The 18785-nt window shown below is 40.5% G+C and overlaps 1 protein-coding gene across 6 annotated transcripts in view; it reads left to right on the forward strand.

The window, feature by feature from the left end:
* ZNF106 (zinc finger protein 106) overlaps positions 1-18785 on the forward strand; it is an 81841-nt gene that overhangs the window by 4029 nt on the left and 59027 nt on the right. The gene's annotated exons all lie outside the window — the stretch shown is intronic.

Here is an 18785-nt window from a genome sequence, read left to right on the forward strand (position 1 = left end):
GGTTCAAGCGATTCTCCTGCCTCAGCCTCCCGAGTAGCTGGGATTACAGGTACCTGCCACTATGTCTGGCTAATTTTTTGTATTTTTAGTAGAGAGGGGGTTTCGCTATGTTGGCCAGGCTGGTCTTGAACGCCTGACCTCAGGTAAACCACTCACCTTGGCCTCCCAAAGTGTTGGGATTATAGGCATGAGCCACCGTGCCTGGCCTCCTATAAGCTTTTTCATTTTACTGTTTATTATGAAAAATTTTAAACCAGAAAAGTAGAAAAAATATTGAACCCCTGTAAACCTATCACTCAGATTTAAAAATCTGTTAATATTTTGCCATATTTGCTTTTATTCTTGATGTTTTAAATTTTATTTTATTTTTATTTTTTGAGATGGAGTCTTGCTCTTTTGACCAGGCTGGAGTGCAGTGGTACGGTCTCAGTTCGCTACAACCTCTGCCTCCTGGGTTCAAGAGATTCTTGTGCCTCAGCCTCCCAAGTAGCTGGGATTACAGGTGTGTGACCTGACACCCAGCTGATTTTTATATTTTTAGTAGAGACGGGGTTTCACAATGTTGGCCAGTCTGGTCTCAAACTTCTGACCTCAAGTGATCCACCAGTCTTGGCCTCCCAAAGTCCTGGGATTACAGGTGTGAGCCACCGCGCCTAGCCTATTCTTGACATTTAACCCCTAAATATTTTAATATCTCTAATAAAAAGAACATTTTCCCATGCCAATCCCAATATCATAATTACAGTGAACAGTAATTCTTTTCTATTATCTAATACTCAATTCTTATTAAAATTTCTCCAGATTGTCTCTTTTAAAAAACTGTTTTTAAATCCAGTTTCTAATCAAAGGCCACAGATTGCAGTTGATTTGTATATCTCTTGAAGTCTCTTTTATCTAGAACGGTTACCTTTTTCTCTCCCCTCCCCTTGCTACCCCCTCCACATGACTTGTTGAAAGGACCTGGTCAGTTATCTAGATTTGTCCCTGATTGATTTCTGGTGATATCATTTCACTTGTTACTACAAACTGGAAGTTAGAGCAGACCACTTGATATGATGCAGGTGAAACACTTTTGGGATGATAGCTAGGCCATGCTGTGTACTTTAGTTTTCCCACTATTAGTGGTGCTGAGATTGATAACTGAGGTCAGATGGTGAATCTGAGTTCTCCATTGTTAAATTACGTGTCTCTGTTTGAAACCAGCTGTAAACCCTTTTGTACCTTTTACATTTTGAAACCACTAGCATTACCTCTGTTCAAAATAGAAATGATTACTTTTAAAACAAAGCTCACTGCAAGAAATTGCTTTTTTTTTTTTTTTTAACTGAATCCATGTTAACTATTTCATTTTTAAATGAAAACAGAGATGGGGTTTTGCTATGTTGCCCAGGCTAGTCTCAAATTCTTAGGCTCACACAGTCCTTCTGCCTTAGTCTCCCTTGTAGGTGGGATTACAGGAATGTGCCATAATGCCCTGCTGTTTTTAATTTTAAAAACAGTAATGTATATTGCTTAAATTTTTGGAAAGTACAGAAGGATTTCCTTTTTACAAAAGAGGAATTTGAAGTTTGGAGAGATTAAGATTTACTCAAGGTAGTAGTCCTATGAAGTATTTTTGTCTAATTCCAAGGTCCATACTTTTTCACCCTACTTTATAAGCTAGTATATAAATGTAAAATATTACTATTCTAGTAGTTATGTTACTCATATCTTCTTTGTATCTTTTTAGACAGGTAATCAGTGTCTAATAGTTTTGGAGTACCAGTAAACCAGGTTAGGTCTGTGTAGTGTGGTAGTCTATAATTAGCCATTCTGAAAGTTCAAAAATATGTGAAAATCATATCTCTTGATTTCTGGAGTTTCAAAAAAGTAACATACCTGGAACCGTCCTGGCAGTCTTCATTCTTAGACCTAAAGTCAAAAAAAAAAAAAAAAAAAAAAAATTGCAAGTTAAAAATACGAGTGTGGTTTTTTTTAAGTTTGGTTTAAGTTTGGTTTTTTTTTCCCCCCATTTTTTAATGAAAACAGAGATGGGGTCTTGCTATGTTGCCCAGGCTCGTCTCAAATTCTTAGGCTCAAACAGTCCTTCTGCCTTAGTCTTCCTTGTAGGTAGGATTACAGGAACATGCCATAATGCCCTGCTGTTTTTTATTTTTAAAAATACTAGTGTATGTTGCTTAAATTTTTGGAAAGTACAGGATTTTCAGTGAAAAGTAAATCCATCCCTGACCCTCATGCTCTCACTTCTTTTGCCAGAGGCCGTGTCTGTTAGCAGTTTCCTGGGAATCCCTCTAGAGATATTCTACATGAGTGCATATCATGAGGATAAATTCTGACATCTATATATATAAGCACCTTAGCAGTATAACCTAAAATAATACTGTTGAATGTTATACTCCAGTTCTTACTGTTTATTTCTGTTACAAACATCTTTGTTAATTTGTATTAATTTATACAGCAAATACTGAATACCTAGTCCATACCCAGATGATGTGCCAGGTAATGGGAATAAAACAATGAACAAGAAGGCATTCTTGCTCGCCCTCATGGAGCTTGCAGTCTGTTGGCAGAGGCAATCATTAAGTGAATAATTACGCTAATAATATAGCATAGATTTAGTGAATAAAATACTTTTGTGTAAAATGCTTCCTGTGGATTCACTAATTTATTTCATTACATAGGCATGACTGAATAGATTTGCTAATTTATTCCTCACAATAACCCTGTGGCTTTGATACTAATATCATAATTCTTTTATAAATGTGGGAGACTAAAGCACAGAAAGATTAAATTACTCACGACCACAGCTAGTGAGTAATAGAGCTGGGTTTTATTTATTTTTTTGAAACAGAGTCTCACTCTTGTTTCCCAGGCTGGAGTGCAATGGCACAATGTCTGCTCACTGCAACCTCTGCCTCCCAGGTTTAAGCAATTCTCCTGCCTCAGTCTCCCGAATAGCTGGGATTACAGGCACCCGCCACCATGCCCGGCTAATTTTTTGTATTTTTAGTAGAGATGGGATTTCACTATGTTGGCCAGGCTGGTCTCGAATATCTGACCTGGTGATCCACCCACCTCAGCCTCCCAAAGTGCTGGGATTACAGGCATGATCCACTGTGCCTGGCCAAAAAAATTAGTGTTTTAATTGGCAATAAAATATATATATATTTATTGTGTACAACATGGTGCCTCGACATACGTTTATAACAAGTCCTCACTTAACATCAATAGGATCTTGGAAACTGTGACTCTAAGCAAAACAGCATGTAACAAAACTAATTTTGCCACAGGCTAATTGATATAAAAAAGAATTAAGTTCCTATGGCATATTTCTGATCACAAAAACATCACCAAACTTCTAAACAAAGACCCCAGACACTTCTAATATTAAACATTGAAATAAATGTGAGCTATACGTAGATGTAAAAAAGAGTAGTAGCCTGGGCATGGTGGCTTATACCTGTAATCCTACCACTTTGGGAGGCCAAGGTGGGAGGACACTTGAAGCTGGGAGTTTGAGATCAGCCTTGGCTACAAAGCAAGACCCTGTCTCTACAAAAAATTTAAAAAGTTGACTAAGTGTGGTAGCGTATACCTGTAATCCCAGCTACTTGGGAGGCTGAGGTGGAAGGATCACTTGAGCCCAGGAGTCTGAAGCTGCAGTGAGCTATGATCATGCCCCTGCACTCCACCCCAGGTGACAGAGCAAACCCCTGTCTCTAGGGGGAGAAAAAAAAGAGCTGGGCGCAGTGGCTCACGACTGTAGTCCCAGCACTTTCGGAGGCCAAGGCAGGTGGATCACGAGGTCAAGAGATCTAGACCATCCTGGTCAACACAGTGAAACCCTATACTAAAAAATACAAAAGTTAGCTGGGTGTGGTGGTACATGCCTGTAGTCCTAGCTACTTGGGAAGCTGAGGCAGGAGAATCGATTGAACCCGGGAGGCGGAGGTTGCAGTGAGCTGAGATCACGCCACCACACTCCAGCCTGGCAACAGAATGAGACTCCATCTCCAAAAAAAAAAAAGAAAGAGTAATAAAAACAGGATATTTGCCTGATTTCTGGTGAATCAGTGGGTGACCACAGTCACACTGGTGGTGGGCTAAGTCAAGGAATAAATGTTTCCAAAGCAAAAATTTTAAGGAGCACTGCCTACTACCATGTGGTTAAAAATCAACAAATATGACAGATGGGTGCTTTCATACCACATTGTTTATTGTCGTGCATACTTCACACATTTTTATTTTACAATAATTTGTATTTATCCACTCTTTTATTTTCTAACCTCTTTATTCCAGTTCAGTGTTCAGGTGGTCAGAGCAGCTAAGTTTACAAGGTAGAAACCGACCCTGGACAGGACGCCATTCCATCACAGGGTGCACTCAGACACACACACACACTCACCGAGACTGTGACTATTTAGACACCCGGTTCACCTATCAGGCACATCTTTGGGGTGTGGGAGGAAACTAGAGACCTGGAAGAATCCCATGAAGGAATAGGGAGAACATACAAGCTCTACATAGACAGTGGCCTCAGCTGGAAATAATTTACTTTTTCTCATTAATGTTATAACAGCATGGTATTGAATGAAACAACATTTTTTGAGGACCTGCTGTACCTTGTGGAATAGCTAGATGAAACTAACATATGTATTACTTACAAGTTTTTGTGGTGAGAACACATAAATCTTGCATCGCTTTCTAATGTCCCAGAAGATGTTCATGTAGGTGAAAAATCGGTTTATAATTATCTGAGCCTCAAACCAAATTTGTTTAACATAAACACACAGTATTTTTTTTTTTTTTCCTGAGGTAAGGTCTCACTCTGACCCCCCAGGCTGGAGTGCAGTGGCATGGTCTTGGCTCACTGCAACCTCTGCCTCCTGGGTTCAAGTGTTTCTTGTGTCTCAGCCACCTGAATAGCTGGGATTACAGGCATGGACCCCCAAACCCAGCTAATTTTTTTTTTTGTAGATACAGGGTTTTGCCATGTTGGCCAGACTGGTCTTGAACTCCTGGACTCTAATGATCCGCCTGCCTCCGCCTCCCAGATGCTGGGATTGCAGGCATGAGCTACTGCACCTGTCAACACAGAGTATTTTTTTGCATGAAGCATAGTTATCATGTAAATCAAGGGATTGTGCTTTCTCTAGTTCAGAAAGATTATTGAGTTGGTCACTATTTTGGGAAATTATATTGCAGACAGCAATGCTGTTTGTGTTTGTTTTGAGACAGAGTCTTACTCTGTCACCCAGGCTGGAGTGTGGTGGCATGATCTCGGCTCACTGCAACCTCTGCCTCCCGAGTTCAACCAATTCTCATGCCTAAGCTTCCTGAGTATGTGGGACTATGGGCATGCATCACCACACCTGGCTAATTTTTATGTTTAATAGAGATGGGATTTCACTATGTTGGCCAGGCTGGTCTTGAACTCCCACCCTAAGGTGGTTTGCCTGCCTCAGCCTCCCAAAGTACTGGGATTACAGGCATAAGCCACCATGTCCAGCCTATTCATGGTATTTTTTTTTTTTATCAACAGTATCACATACCTGTCTATATTCGTCTGATTTTGTAGTAGTCACATTTATAGTTTTATCCTTCTAATATAGTCATGTCTGAGCATTTATATGTTGATATACATGTTATTTTATAACTCACTTTCCTTTAATTTTTCATTTTTATAATAGCACATTATATTGATATTTGAAGTTTTACATGTGTAAGTAAGTTACAGTAGCTCTGCATTTTATTTCAGGAAGGATAAGAAGGTTACTACAAAATATTTACAATAAAAAGGGGGTACAAAATATCTTTAAAGAAAACATTGTGACAATTGGGGAAGCTGGCTGATCAGAACACCAGGGATTGTTATAATAATCCTTCTGTTTTTATGTATGAATGAAAATTTCCACAATGATATGTTTTAGGAAAAAAAGAGTTGGGTCTGATGTGATTGAGAATTGCTGCTCTATAGTGTGCCTCAGAAATAGCCACAATTGGGATAAGTGTTATAAAGAAGGGACAGGGTTTCAGAAGAGCAGTGCACAGTGAGGGGTATGACCTAGTCTGGGAGATGAGGGATTGCTTTCCTAGGCAACTGACATTTGGACTGAGATTTGAAGGATGAGTAATTAACTAGATGAAAAGGAGTAAGAGCTTTCCAAGGAGAGGGACCAGCACATGAAAAAGCCCAAAGGTGGGAGGAGTGTGGTAGGTGGGAAGAACTGAAAATGCCATTTTGTCTGATCACAGAGACCTACAAGAAAGTAGCAAAAACCTATGTAATACACATTAGCAAGGGTTCTTTCAAGTGGGCCTTGTAAGACATTTTAAATATTTTTATTTATGTCTTATATAATTAGATGCCTTTGAAGGGCTTTTAATAGTGAGGGACAAAGGCATTAAACATAAGCATGCATGAGAATGGTTTTTTCAGTGTATGGTTGAGCAAACCATATGTGTGTGTGTTTAGATGGAGGCACCATAAAATTGAAGTAGGCTGGAATGCCAAGCCACCTCATGAACAGCTGCCATTCAAGAGTCACCCAGGTCCCAGCAGACTTTGTCACTAAACCTAGGGCCTCCTACTCCATTGCATGATTGAGGATATGTCTTCTTTGATAAGTCTGACCTGCTTGAGTATTGCTTGGAGCCATTCAAACAGGCTGGTGGGTCACAAAAGTGCAAACATGGGAGTCCTGTTCTGGTCATAGGCTGAGTAAGCGCCTCCTGGCCAATGCCCCCACAGATAACAATTATTACGTCTGTACATAAATACATAAAACCAGTAAAATCTACTGGAGCGTTACAAAAAACCAGGCAGATTCTAGAGGGGAGTTAACAGAAGAATGGGACTACTTGGAGTAATTTCCCATTTTCATGGCTTCTAACATTACGGCAGGCCCTGATCTATGTCATGTAGGGTGCTTAAAATTCCAATAGTAAACTTTAGTCTTTGTGGCCTGAAGAACCAGAAGATAAAGCTCAAGCAACTACAGCTGTTGGGAAGTGAGAGGAGAATCCTGGAAAGCAGAGAGAGAGAAGAAGCATCAGACTCTGTGAATAAACTCTGCCCAGATTTCGGCAGACTGCTGAATTATGCATATGTGGAACAGACTCCAAAGAAGCCCAGCTAAGGATGAAATAACTGAAGATTTCATTGCTGCCTAGGAGACAGATTTGTAGTTTGAGTTAACCAAGTTAGATACTACGAAAACAAAACTAAAAAAAACAAAAGTCAATACACTTCAGAGGAATATAAAGGACTCCAGAGTTGCTGCAACATAACATTCAAAATATCCAGGATATATTCCAAAACTACTCACATACAAAGAAACAGGGAAATGTAACCTATTCTCAAGCTAAATGAGACTCTAGACAGTAACCTTAAAATGCTCAAATGCTGGGATTAGCAGGAAATGATTTTAAACTTTTATAACTGTGCATTAGTAAAGGAAATAATGATATAAAGGAAAACGTACTCATAAAGAATGTGTGTGAAACTAAGATAACTAAATAGACATTGTAGAACTGAAAAATATGATACCTAAAATAAAAATGTAAACTGGATGAGGCTTAATGGAAGAATGGAGATGACAGAGGAAAGCATCCTTGAAATTAAAGTTGAAGAAAGAGTGAGAGGGAAAAAGAAATACATCCTCAGTGACCTGGGATCAATATTTTAAAAACCCAGCATATTTAATTGAAATCTGGAAGGGAGAAGAAAAACAATGAGAAAGAAAAAAATGTTTAAAAATTTAATGGCTGAAAATTTCCCAAATTTGGTGAAGGACATACATTGGTTGATTCAGTAAGCTCAGCAAACCCCAAGAAAGATAAAAATAAAACCACAGAAACCTCAAGAATTTTAATACGAAGAAAAGTGTGGGTGAGTGCCTTATAGTTAAACTATTGGCAGACAAAAGGAAAAATCTAGAAAACAGCAAAGAAAACAACATATTAGATACAAAGAGACAATTCCGTTTACCACTGATGAATCATCAGAAATAGTGGAGGCCAGAAGCGAATAGAGAATCCTTAAAGTGCTGAAGGAAAAAACATGTCAGCCCAGAATTTCAGATTCAGCAGAATAGCCTTCAAGAAAGAATATGGGGCTGGGTGCAGTGGCTCATGCCTGTAATCCCAACACTTTTGGGAGGTTGATGTGGGTGGATGACCCAAGGTCAGGAGTTTGAGACCAGCCTGGCCAACATGGTGAAACCCCATCTCTACTAAAAATACAAAAAAGCCAGGCATGATTAGTGGCACCTGTAATCCCAGGTACTTGGGATACTGAAGCAGGAGAATCGCTTGAACCCAGGAGGCGGAGGTTGCAGTGAGCTGAGATGATACCACTGCACTCCAGCCTGGGTGACAGAGCAAGACTCTGTCTCAAAAAAAAAAAAAAAAAAAAAGAGAGAAATAATATGAAATAAAAATATTGTAAGATAATTCATTGCTAGTAGATCTGCACTATAAGAAATGCTAAAAGAAGTTCTTCAGGCTGTAGGGAAATGATACCAGATGGAAAGTTGAATCTTCAGAAAGCAATGAAGGTTAGAACTTGTAAATATCTGGATAGATATTTTGAAACTTTCTTTTTCATTTCTTAAAAAAATGACTATAGCACAAAAAAGTGTCATCTTGGGGGTTCATTACATATGGTAGATATAAAACATATCCCATAAAGCATGGGATGATGGGTGAGGGTAAATGGGCCTATATGGTTGCAAGGTTTTTACATATTACCTGTAGTGGTACTTTTTTTTTTTTTTTTTTTGAAACAGTTTCATTCTTGTCATTCAGGCTGGAGTGCAGTGGCGCCATCTCTGCTCACTGCAATCTCTGCCTCCTGGGTTCAAGCGATTCTCCTGCCTTAGCCTCTTGAGTAGCTGGGAGTACAGGCGCCGCCTCCATGCGCAGCTAATTTTTGTATTTTCGGTAGAGACGGGTTTCACCTTGTTGGTCAGGCTGGTCTCGAACTCCTGACCTCAGGCGATCCACCCATCTTGGCCTCCCAAAGTGCTAGGATTACAGGCATGAGCCACCGTGCCCGGCCAGTGGTACTTTTTAACACAGTAAAGAGTATAATGGTAAAGATACATGTTGGAATTCCTACAGCAACCACTGGGGGGAAAATATAATCATGCAAAGAAGTGTTGCTAAAAAAAAAACTAGTGGAAAAATTAAAGTGAATAATCCAAAGGAGACAGAAACAGGTATAACTTAACAAAAATAGAGGAGCTAAAAATAATAAAATGGTAGATCTAATTCAACTGTATTAATAACTTCATTGGCTTTAATGGAATACACACTGATTTAATGCATAAAGACAAAATGGCTAAAAGCAAATGCATGGAAAAAGATCAGACAAAGTAGCATAAGAAGCCTAGAGTGGTTATATTTATATCAGATAAAACAGACTTCAATATAAAAAGTATCACCAGAGTTAAAGGGATCATTTCATAACAATAAAAGGTCAGTTCATGAGAAAGATGTAACAGTTATAACTATGCTTATGCCTGATATCAGAGCTTCAAAATACATGAAGCAAAAATGGATACAACTAAAGGAATAGACAATTCACTATCATAGAGATTTGAACATTCTTCTCTCAATGATAACAACAAAAATTAGTATACATTTTGGGAGGCTGACGTGGGAGAATTGCTTGAGCCCAGGAGTTCAAGACTAGCCTGGCCAACATAAAGAGACCCAGTCTGTTCAAAATAAAACCATTAGCCCAGTGTGGTGGCATGTGCCCATGGCCCCAGCTACTTGGGAGGCTGATGTAGGAAAGATTGCTTGAACCTGGAAGGTTGAGGCTGCAGTGAGCCATGTTTGTGTCGTGGCACTCCAGCCTGGGTGACAGAGTGGGACCGTGTCTTTATTTATTTTTATTTATTTATTTATTTATTGAGACGGAGTTTTGCTCTTTTGCCAAGGCTGGAATGAAGTGGAGCAATCTCGGCTCACTGCAACCTCTACCCGCCAGGTTCAAGCGATTCTCTTGCCTCAGCTCCCCAAGTAACTGGGATTATAGCCTCCTGCCACTACACCAGACTAATTTTTGTATTTTTAGTAGAGATAGGGTTTTGCCATGTTGGCCACGCTGGTCTGAAACTCCTGACCCCTTGTGATCTGCCCACCTCAGCCTCCCAAAGTACTAGGATTACAGGCGTGAGCCACTGTGCCTGGCCGAGACCATGTCTTCAAAAACAAACAAACAAAAAAAAACAGTATAAATGATTTCCATACAAGAGCTACAGAATATACTTTGTTTCCCCCACTGTATATATAAACCAGATGCTGGGCTGTAATTCTCAGTATATTTGAAAGGATTAAACTAATATAGTATATGTTCTTTGAGTGTAATAAGATTATTATGATTATTGTTAATTAATTTTTTTTTTTGAGACAGCGTTTCGATCTTGTAGCCCAGGCTGGAGTACAATGGTGCAGTCTCAGCTCACTGCAACCTCTGCCTCCTGGGTTCAAGTGATTCTTCTGCCTCAGCCTCCCAAGTAATTGGGATTACAGGTGCCTGCCACCACGCCCAGCTAATTTTTTAGTTTTAGTAGAGATGGGGTTTCACCGTATTGGCCAGGCTGGTCTCAAACTCCTGACCTCCGGTGATCCACTCACCTCAGTCTCCCGAAGTGCTGGGATTACAGGCGTGAGTCATAGTTCCCAGCCTCTTAATAAGATTAAATTAGAAACCAAGATATGTAAAAGGCTACAAGTATTTGGAAATTCAATGAATCTTCTAAATAATCTGTGAGTCAAAGAAGACATCACAAGGGAAATTAGAAAGTACTTTGAATTGAATGATATTGAAAATATGACATCAAAATTTGTGGAATAACTGTCATGGCCAAGGGGAGCCAGAGGAGAAATGATGACTAAATGTCATGTGGTATCCTCTATGACATGCCGGAAGAGAAAAAAGGTAGGAGGTAAAGAATGAGGATATCTGGGCTGGGCAACAGTGGCTCACGCCTGTAATCCCAGCACTTTCAGAGGCCAAGGCAGGCAGATTGCCTGAGGTCAGGAGTTCCAGACCAGCCTGGCCAACATGGTGAAACCCTGTCTCTACTAAAAACACAAAAATTAGCTGGGCATGGTGGCAGGCACCTGTAAGGCTACTCGGGAGGCTGAGGCAGGAGAATTGCTTGAACCCAGGAGGCGGAGGTTGCAGTAAGCTGAGATCATGCCACTTCACTCCTGCCTGGGAGTCAGAGCAAGAGTGTGTTTCAAAAAAAAAAAAAAAAAAAAGGACTTCTGAATAAAATATGGCTTCCATAATAACAGTGTATCAGGCTGGTGAGGTGGCTCACACCTGTAATCCCAGCACTTTGGGAGGCCAAGGCGGGCAGATCACAAAGTCAGGAGTTTGAGACCAGCCTGGCCAATATGGTAAAACCCCGTCTCTACTAAAATTACAAAAATTAGCCGGGCGTGGTGGCGGGTGCCTATAGTCCCAGCTACTCAGGAGGCTGAGGCAGGAGAATTGCTTGAACTCAGGAGGCAGAGGTTGCAGTGAGCTGAGATCCCGCCATTGCGTTCTAGCCTGGGCAACAAAGTGAGACTCTGTCTCAAAAAAATAAATAAATAAAATAAATAACAGTGTATCAATATTGGTTTGTTAATTGTGACAAATGTAACATTCTGATGTAAGATTTTTGTTTCTTTTTTGCGACATAGTTTCAGGCGGAGGTTACAGAGGTTGCAGTGAGCCAACATGGCACCACTGCATTCCAGTCTGGTCAACAGAGCTGAGGCTGTCTCAAAAATAAATAAATAAATAAATAACAGTGTATCAATATTGGTTTGTTAATTGTGACAAATGTAACATACTAATGTAAGATTTTTTTTTTTTTAGACTGAGTTTCACTCTTGTTGCCCAGGCTGGAGTGCAATGGTGAGATCTTGGCTCACTGCAACCTCTGCCTCCCGGGTTCAAGTGACTCTCCTGCCTCAGCCTCTCGAGTAGCTGGGATTACACCATGTTGGTCATGCTGGTCTTGCAACTTCCGACCTCAGGTGATCCACCTGACTCGGCCTCCCAAAGTGTTGGGATTACAGGTGTGAGCCACCACACCTGGCTAACTTGGATAATTTTTAATTTTTTTGTGGATACATGAATTTTGCTGTGTTGACTAGGCTGGTCTTGAATTCCTGGCTTCAAGCCATCCTCCCAAAGTGCTGGGATTACAGACATGAGCCACTGACGTGGCCAAATGAAAGATGTTAATGTGGGAAACTAGACATGGGGTATATGGAAACTGTACTATCTTTCTTTACCACTTTTATATCAATGTAAAACTATTCTAAAGTAAAACATTTATTAAAAAGTACTAAAAAATGTGGGATGCCACTAAAGCAGTGCTTACAGAGAAGTTTATGGGTTTAAACATATTTATTGGAAAAGAAAAAAGGCCTAAAGACAGTGACCTCAAGTTCTACCTTAAGAAGCTAGTAAATGAAGAACAAAATAAACCTAAAGTATATAAGAGGAAAGGTAATAAACGCAACAGTCGAAATTAAGGAAATAGAAAAAGACAATAGACAAAATGACAAAGTTGGTTCTTTGAAAAGATTAATAATATTAACAAACCCATAGATAGACTGATAAAGAAAAATACAGTTGACCCTTGAACAACTCAAGGGTTGGGGCACCGATATCATATGAAGTCAATAATCCATTTATAGCCTTTGACTCCCCCAAAACTTAACTACTAATAGTTTCCTGTTGACCAGCAGCCTTACTGATAACATAAGAGTTAATTAGCACATATTTTGCATGTTATATATGTTGTATACTGTAGCCTTACAATAAAGTAAGCTAGAGAAAAGAAAATATTAAGGAAATCTTAAGGAAGAGAAAGTATACAGTTGACCCTTGAACCGCACAGGTTTGTGGTTCGCAGGTCCACTTATACGTAGATTTTTCTCTGCCTCTGCCACCCCTGAGACAGCAAGACCAACCCCTCCCCTGCTTCCTCCTCAGTGTACTCAATGTGAGGACTGAGGATGAAGATCTTTATGATGATCCACTTCCACTTTATGAACAGTACAGAATTTTCTTTTGTACATATACAAAATGGATAAAGATTATTAAATGTACTGTTAACAATGAGATGAGGCTGGGTGCAGTGGCTCACTCCTGTAATCCCAGCACTTTGGAAGCCAAGGCAGGTGGATCACGAGGTCAGGAGTTCTTGATCAGCCTGGCCAGCATGGTGAAACCCCATCTCTACTAAAAATTAAAAAATTAGCCAGGCGTGGTGGCAGGAGCCTGCAATCCCAGCTACTTGGGAGGCTGGAGAATCGCTTGAACCCGGGAAGTGGAGGTTGCAGTGAGCCGAGATCACGCCATTGCACTCCAGCCTGGATCACAAGAGTGAGGCTCTGTCTCAAACACAAACAATAAGATGAATGGAGAACAACAAAACTCTTTGAGAAGAATAGTGATCATTCATCTAGGCTCATTCATTAGCTTGCAGTGCTTATGATTCATGTCACAGAATTTTAAATTATGGTGTGAACCTTTGGGGGAAAAAAGTATATATAAATGATACTGGCCGGGCGCGGTGGCTCAAGCCTGTAATCCCAGCACTTTGGGAGGCCGAGACGGGCGGATCACGAGGTCAGGAGATCGAGACCATCCTGGTTAACATGGTGAAACCCCGTCTCTACTAAAAAATACAAAAAAAAACTAGCCGGGCGAGGTGGCGGACGCCTGTAGTCCCAGCTACTCGGGAGGCTGAGGCAGGAGAATGGCGTGAACCCGGGAGGCGGAGCTTGCAGTGAGCTGAGATCCGGCCACTGCACTCCAGCCTGGGTGACAGAGCGAGACTCCGTCTCAAAAAAAAAAAAAAAAAAAAAAAAAAAAAGATACTGTTAAATACAAGAATACAAACTTTCAACTATTAAGTAAATGCAACAAGCTATCTGGTTACACTTTTAAAACAGTCTTTGTGCTGGGTGTGGTGGCTCACACCTGTAATCCTAGTACTTTAGGAGGCTGAGCTGGGCGGATCACCTGAGGGAGGTCAGGAGTTCGAGACCAGCCTGGCCAATATGGTGAAACCCAATCTCTACTAAAAAACCACAAAAAAATTAGCTGGGCGTGGTGGTGTATGCCTGTAATGCCAGCTACTCACAAGACTGAGGCAGGAGAATCGCTTGAACCCAGGTGGCAGAGGTTGTGGTGAGCCAAGATCGCACCACTGCACTCCAGCCTGGGTGACAGAGCGAGACTCCATCTTCTAAAAAAAAAAAAAAAAAAACCCAAAACAGTCCGTCTTTGTACATGCTGTCTTGGGCTTATAACTTACTTTGTTAGATGATAACTTTTGCTAGTAGTTTTATTCCCTTGTTAGGGTCTGTGTTATCCCAGCTTCTTTCTGGGTTATTTTTTCCTCTAGGGCAGAATGCTTGCCAAGTTCCAGAATTAAGTAAGGAATTGGAAACTGACACTAGTTATAATTCTGAGTTAAAAGAATCAGGCTGTGATCTACCCTCTCCATTTCCTTGCCTGGGGTTGAGTGCCTTTGTGACTAAGTATGAGAGTCTAAAAGAAAAGAACTAGACATGGTATGGTTTTGCCTAGGGAGGATGGTAATTTTATTGACAATATTAATTAGAATTTTGAGAAAAAATACCTTTGATAGGGTTTTTAGGTTATTACAGTTAGAATATCACAGCTCTTTCTCAGTTATTTAGAGAAGAATTGAAAAATTTCATGAAGGTTATATTTAATTGACATAGGGGAAAATGTAAGGTGGCTAAAGTGAGGATGACAGTGGGTTTGAATTCCTTCCTTACTTGTAGTTTGTCACTTCTCAGTCACCTTGGTTGAGATCACAGAGTTGGATGGTTTGTATTTCCGTGGCTTCTAGTCTTTGTCAAGGCCTTTAAAAAGAGCAATGGTTCCCATCTAGAAGGCTGGGCTAATTACAGTATTTCAGAAAGCTTAATGGAATTTATATGTTTACCCAATTTAAGAATATACAAACTAAAGTTACTTTGCCTGGAATCATGTCACCTCAGGGTTTAAATACTAAGTCTTTCTTATCGATTGAATACTTTGCTGGCAGTTACATTTTGATTTTTTTTTTTTTTTTTTTTTTTGAGACGGAGTCTCACTGTGTCTCCCAGGCTGGAGTGCAGTGGCGTGATCTCGGCTCACTGCAAGCTCCGCCTCCCGGGTTCACGCCATTCTCCTGCCTCAGCCTCCCAAGTAGCTGGGACTACAGGCGCCCGCCACCGTGCCCGGCTAATTTTTTGTATTTTTAGTAGAGACGGGGTTTCACCATGTTAGCCAGGATAGTCTCGATCTCCTGACCTCGTGATCCACCCGCCTCGGCCTCCCAAAGTGCTGGGATTACAGGCTTGAGCCACCGCGCCCGGCCTGATTTTTTTAAGAAAATGAAAATGAGTATTCTTAACATATGCAGATTAGAAACGAGCTTGTGAAAGGAAAAAATAACTAAAAAGAGGGAGACTTTGGTTAAAAGGTTGATATAGAGTATTTCTATTATGCTGTATGGCTTTATTTCTTTATCCATTTACTAGGGGTTGATGTTGTTGGCTTTGTCAAATAAAAGCACAGTTTGTATTTTAGTGCTTGGTTTTCAACCAAGTAAATATGTGAAACCTCCACGGTAACTGCTATAATTTCTACCAGAGAGTCACACTGTTTCACTGACTTTATTGCTTCTAAGTTTCTTGTTCCTGTTTTGCTTTAGTGGTTGATAACTAGAAGCACAACTTAAAACATTTCTGGATGTGTCTTCACCAATTTCTCCAACCCTTAGAATAGTGTGCTTAGTGCTCAATAAATGTTTGTTGAAGTAACAAAATAACACATGTAAGTAGTAATTAAAGTTGAAGTAAATGTTACATTATAAAGCAGTTAGAAGTAGTATGCTATAGCACTTAACATTTCTGTCTGAGATTTAAGAGATTATTAGTAATATGGAAAGTATAATACTGTACCTATCCACAAAGGTGTATTTCTTTGTTTTGGTAGCTAATTGACATTCAGCTTTCTTAAATGTCCATATTTTTACTCCATAATCTTACTTTAGCATTTTGAATTTTATTTTTTATTTTTATTTTTTGAGACAGAGTCTCGCTGTGTCACTTAGGCAGGAGTGCAGGGGCGTCATCTCGGCTCACTACAACCTCCGCCTCCTGGGTTCAAGCAATTCTTCTGCCTCAGCCTCCGGAGTAGCTGGGATTACAGGCACATGCCACCACACCCAGCTAATTTTTGTATTTTTAATAGAGACGGGGTTTCACCACGTTGGCCAGGCTGGTCTTGAACTCCTGACCTCAAGTTATCCACCCACCTCAGCCTCCCAAAGTGCTGGGATTATAGGCATGAGCCACCATGCCCGGCCTGAACTTTATTATTGAATAAAATTATTTAGGAATTCAGTAATATTATGAAGTAGGTTACGTGGCAAGAAAACTGCTGAGTAATCAGAGGAGTGGAGAACCTTAGGCCTCTTTCCTTCTGCCATATTATCTAGGAGTTACAGATTAAACTGTGGTAGTTTGTAACCTCATTATGTCACAGTTTTAAAATCTCCTAAGGAATGTACCTCAGGTGAGGAAGCAGATGTGTCTATTAGGGCCTGATGTTATTCTGTAGAGGAAGGAGCAATGCTGCTTGGGGAGTAGATTTAAAATTTCATATAGAGCATCTTTAGCAGGGACTCGAGGAAAGTGTGCTAGTGCTAGAGGATTATGAAAGAGTCAACCATTGTTGAGTCTTAATCTAAACCCCTGGTGTTTTCTTTTTTCTTGCTTTTTTTTTTGTTTTGTTTTGTTTTTGTTTTTGTTTTTTAGAGAGCCTCACTCTTGCCCAGGGTGAAGTACAGTGGCACAATCATAGCTCATTATAACCTCAAACTCCTAGGGTCAAGGAATCCTCCTTGCTGTGCCTCCCAAGTAGCTGGGATTACAGGCAAGAGCCACAGTACCCAGCTAATTCTTTCATTTTTTGTGGAGACACTATGTTGCCCAGACTGGTGTTGAACTCCTGTCCTCAAGTGATCCTACGACCTCAGCCTCCCAAAGTGCTGGCATAACAGGTGTGAGCCACTGTGCCTGGCCTCAAACCCCAGTATTTACTCAGCTCGGTTACTTAATTCACATGTTAGTTCCATTTGGAATAATCAACAAATACTTTTGAATTGCTTATGGTATATCATATACTGTTCTAAGTGCTAGACAGAACTATACTAGTGAACAAACTATACAAAGTCCTTTTTCTCATGGAATTTAAATTTTAATTGGCAGAGACAGAGAATAACACATACTATGTGAGGTAGTAAAAAACGCATGTTCCAGATATTGCTTGTTCATAAACTATTCCAAAATTTACTGGCTTAAAACAACTATTGTATTGTGTCTCACAATTCTGTGGGTTGAAAAGAGCTTATCTGGATGGTTTATGTATTGGTCTCACTTGGGGGTCTCTCATTGGTGGCTGGACCTGGAGCCCCCAAGATGGTTCACGCTTCTGGCTGTCAGTTGGTCCTGGTTGTTGTTTGGGTGCTCAGTGGGGGCCTCAGTTCTTTTTTTTACCTGGCCTTTCCCTGTGGCTTTGGCTTCTCACAGCACGGTGGCTGGCTTTCAAGGAGGAGCATAACAAGTGGGCAGAGGCAGAAGGTACAGATTTCTGAAAGCCCAGCCTCATAAGTTATACAGCATCACTTCTGCCACATTTTATTGATCATAATAGTTCACAGGGAGGGGAAACAGACTCCATCCACCTTTTCATGGATGGGGGCAAGATCACACTGCAAAAGAGCACATGGGGTAGCAGATATTGTTGAGGCCTTCTATGGAAACATGATCTCCCATAATGCTATAAAAATATTGAGCAGGTTAATAGGGGAATAGAGAAACTGGAACTATGTGGAGAGGTGGGGTGTCAGAAAGTGCAACGTTACGTAGAATGTCAGGCAGGGCCTCTCCCATAGGCAATATTTTAGATACCTGATGAAAAGCAATGAGCCACGGGAACCATAAGGACTTTTTAAGGAAGAATATTCCAGGCAGAGAACAGGAAATGTGGAGGTGCTAAGGTGGGAGGATCTGTGATGTGGTCAAAGAATAGCAACGAGGGCAATGCGAGTGCACTAGAATGATAGAGGAAGAACGGTAGGGCGTGTGAATGATTCAGAGAAGAAGAGAGAAACAGATTTTGTAGCCAAAGCAAAGACTAGGTATTTTTTCTTCTTCTTTTTTTTTTTTTTTTTGCAAAGACTAGGTTTTCTGTGAGTGAGATGGACGCCGTTGGAAAATTCTGAGCAGAGGAATTACATGCAGGTTGAGTTCCTTTATCCGACATGCTTGGGACCAAAAGTATTGTGGATTTCAGATTTTTTCGGATCTTGGAATATTTGCATACTTACTGAACATATACTGGCTGAACATCCCAAATCGGAACATTCCAAATCTAAAATGCTCCAATGGGCATTTCCTTTGAGCATCTTATTGACACCCAAAAAGTTTCTGGTTTTGGATCATTTCAGATTTCAGATTTTTAGATTTGGAATGTTCAACCTGTATATGTTCTAACTTAAACTTTTTTTTTTTTTTTTTTTCCTCAGACGGAGTCTTGCTCTGTCGCCCAGGCTGGAGTGTAGTGGTGCAATCTCGGCTCACTGCAACCTCCGCTGCCGGGTTCAAGCAATTCTGCCTTAGCCTCCTGAGTAGCTGGTATTACAGGCGCCTGCCACCACGCCCAGCTAATTTATGTA

Source organism: Papio anubis, chromosome 7 (assembly GCF_008728515.1).
Source record: "Papio anubis isolate 15944 chromosome 7, Panubis1.0, whole genome shotgun sequence".
NCBI lineage: Eukaryota > Metazoa > Chordata > Mammalia > Primates > Cercopithecidae > Papio > Papio anubis.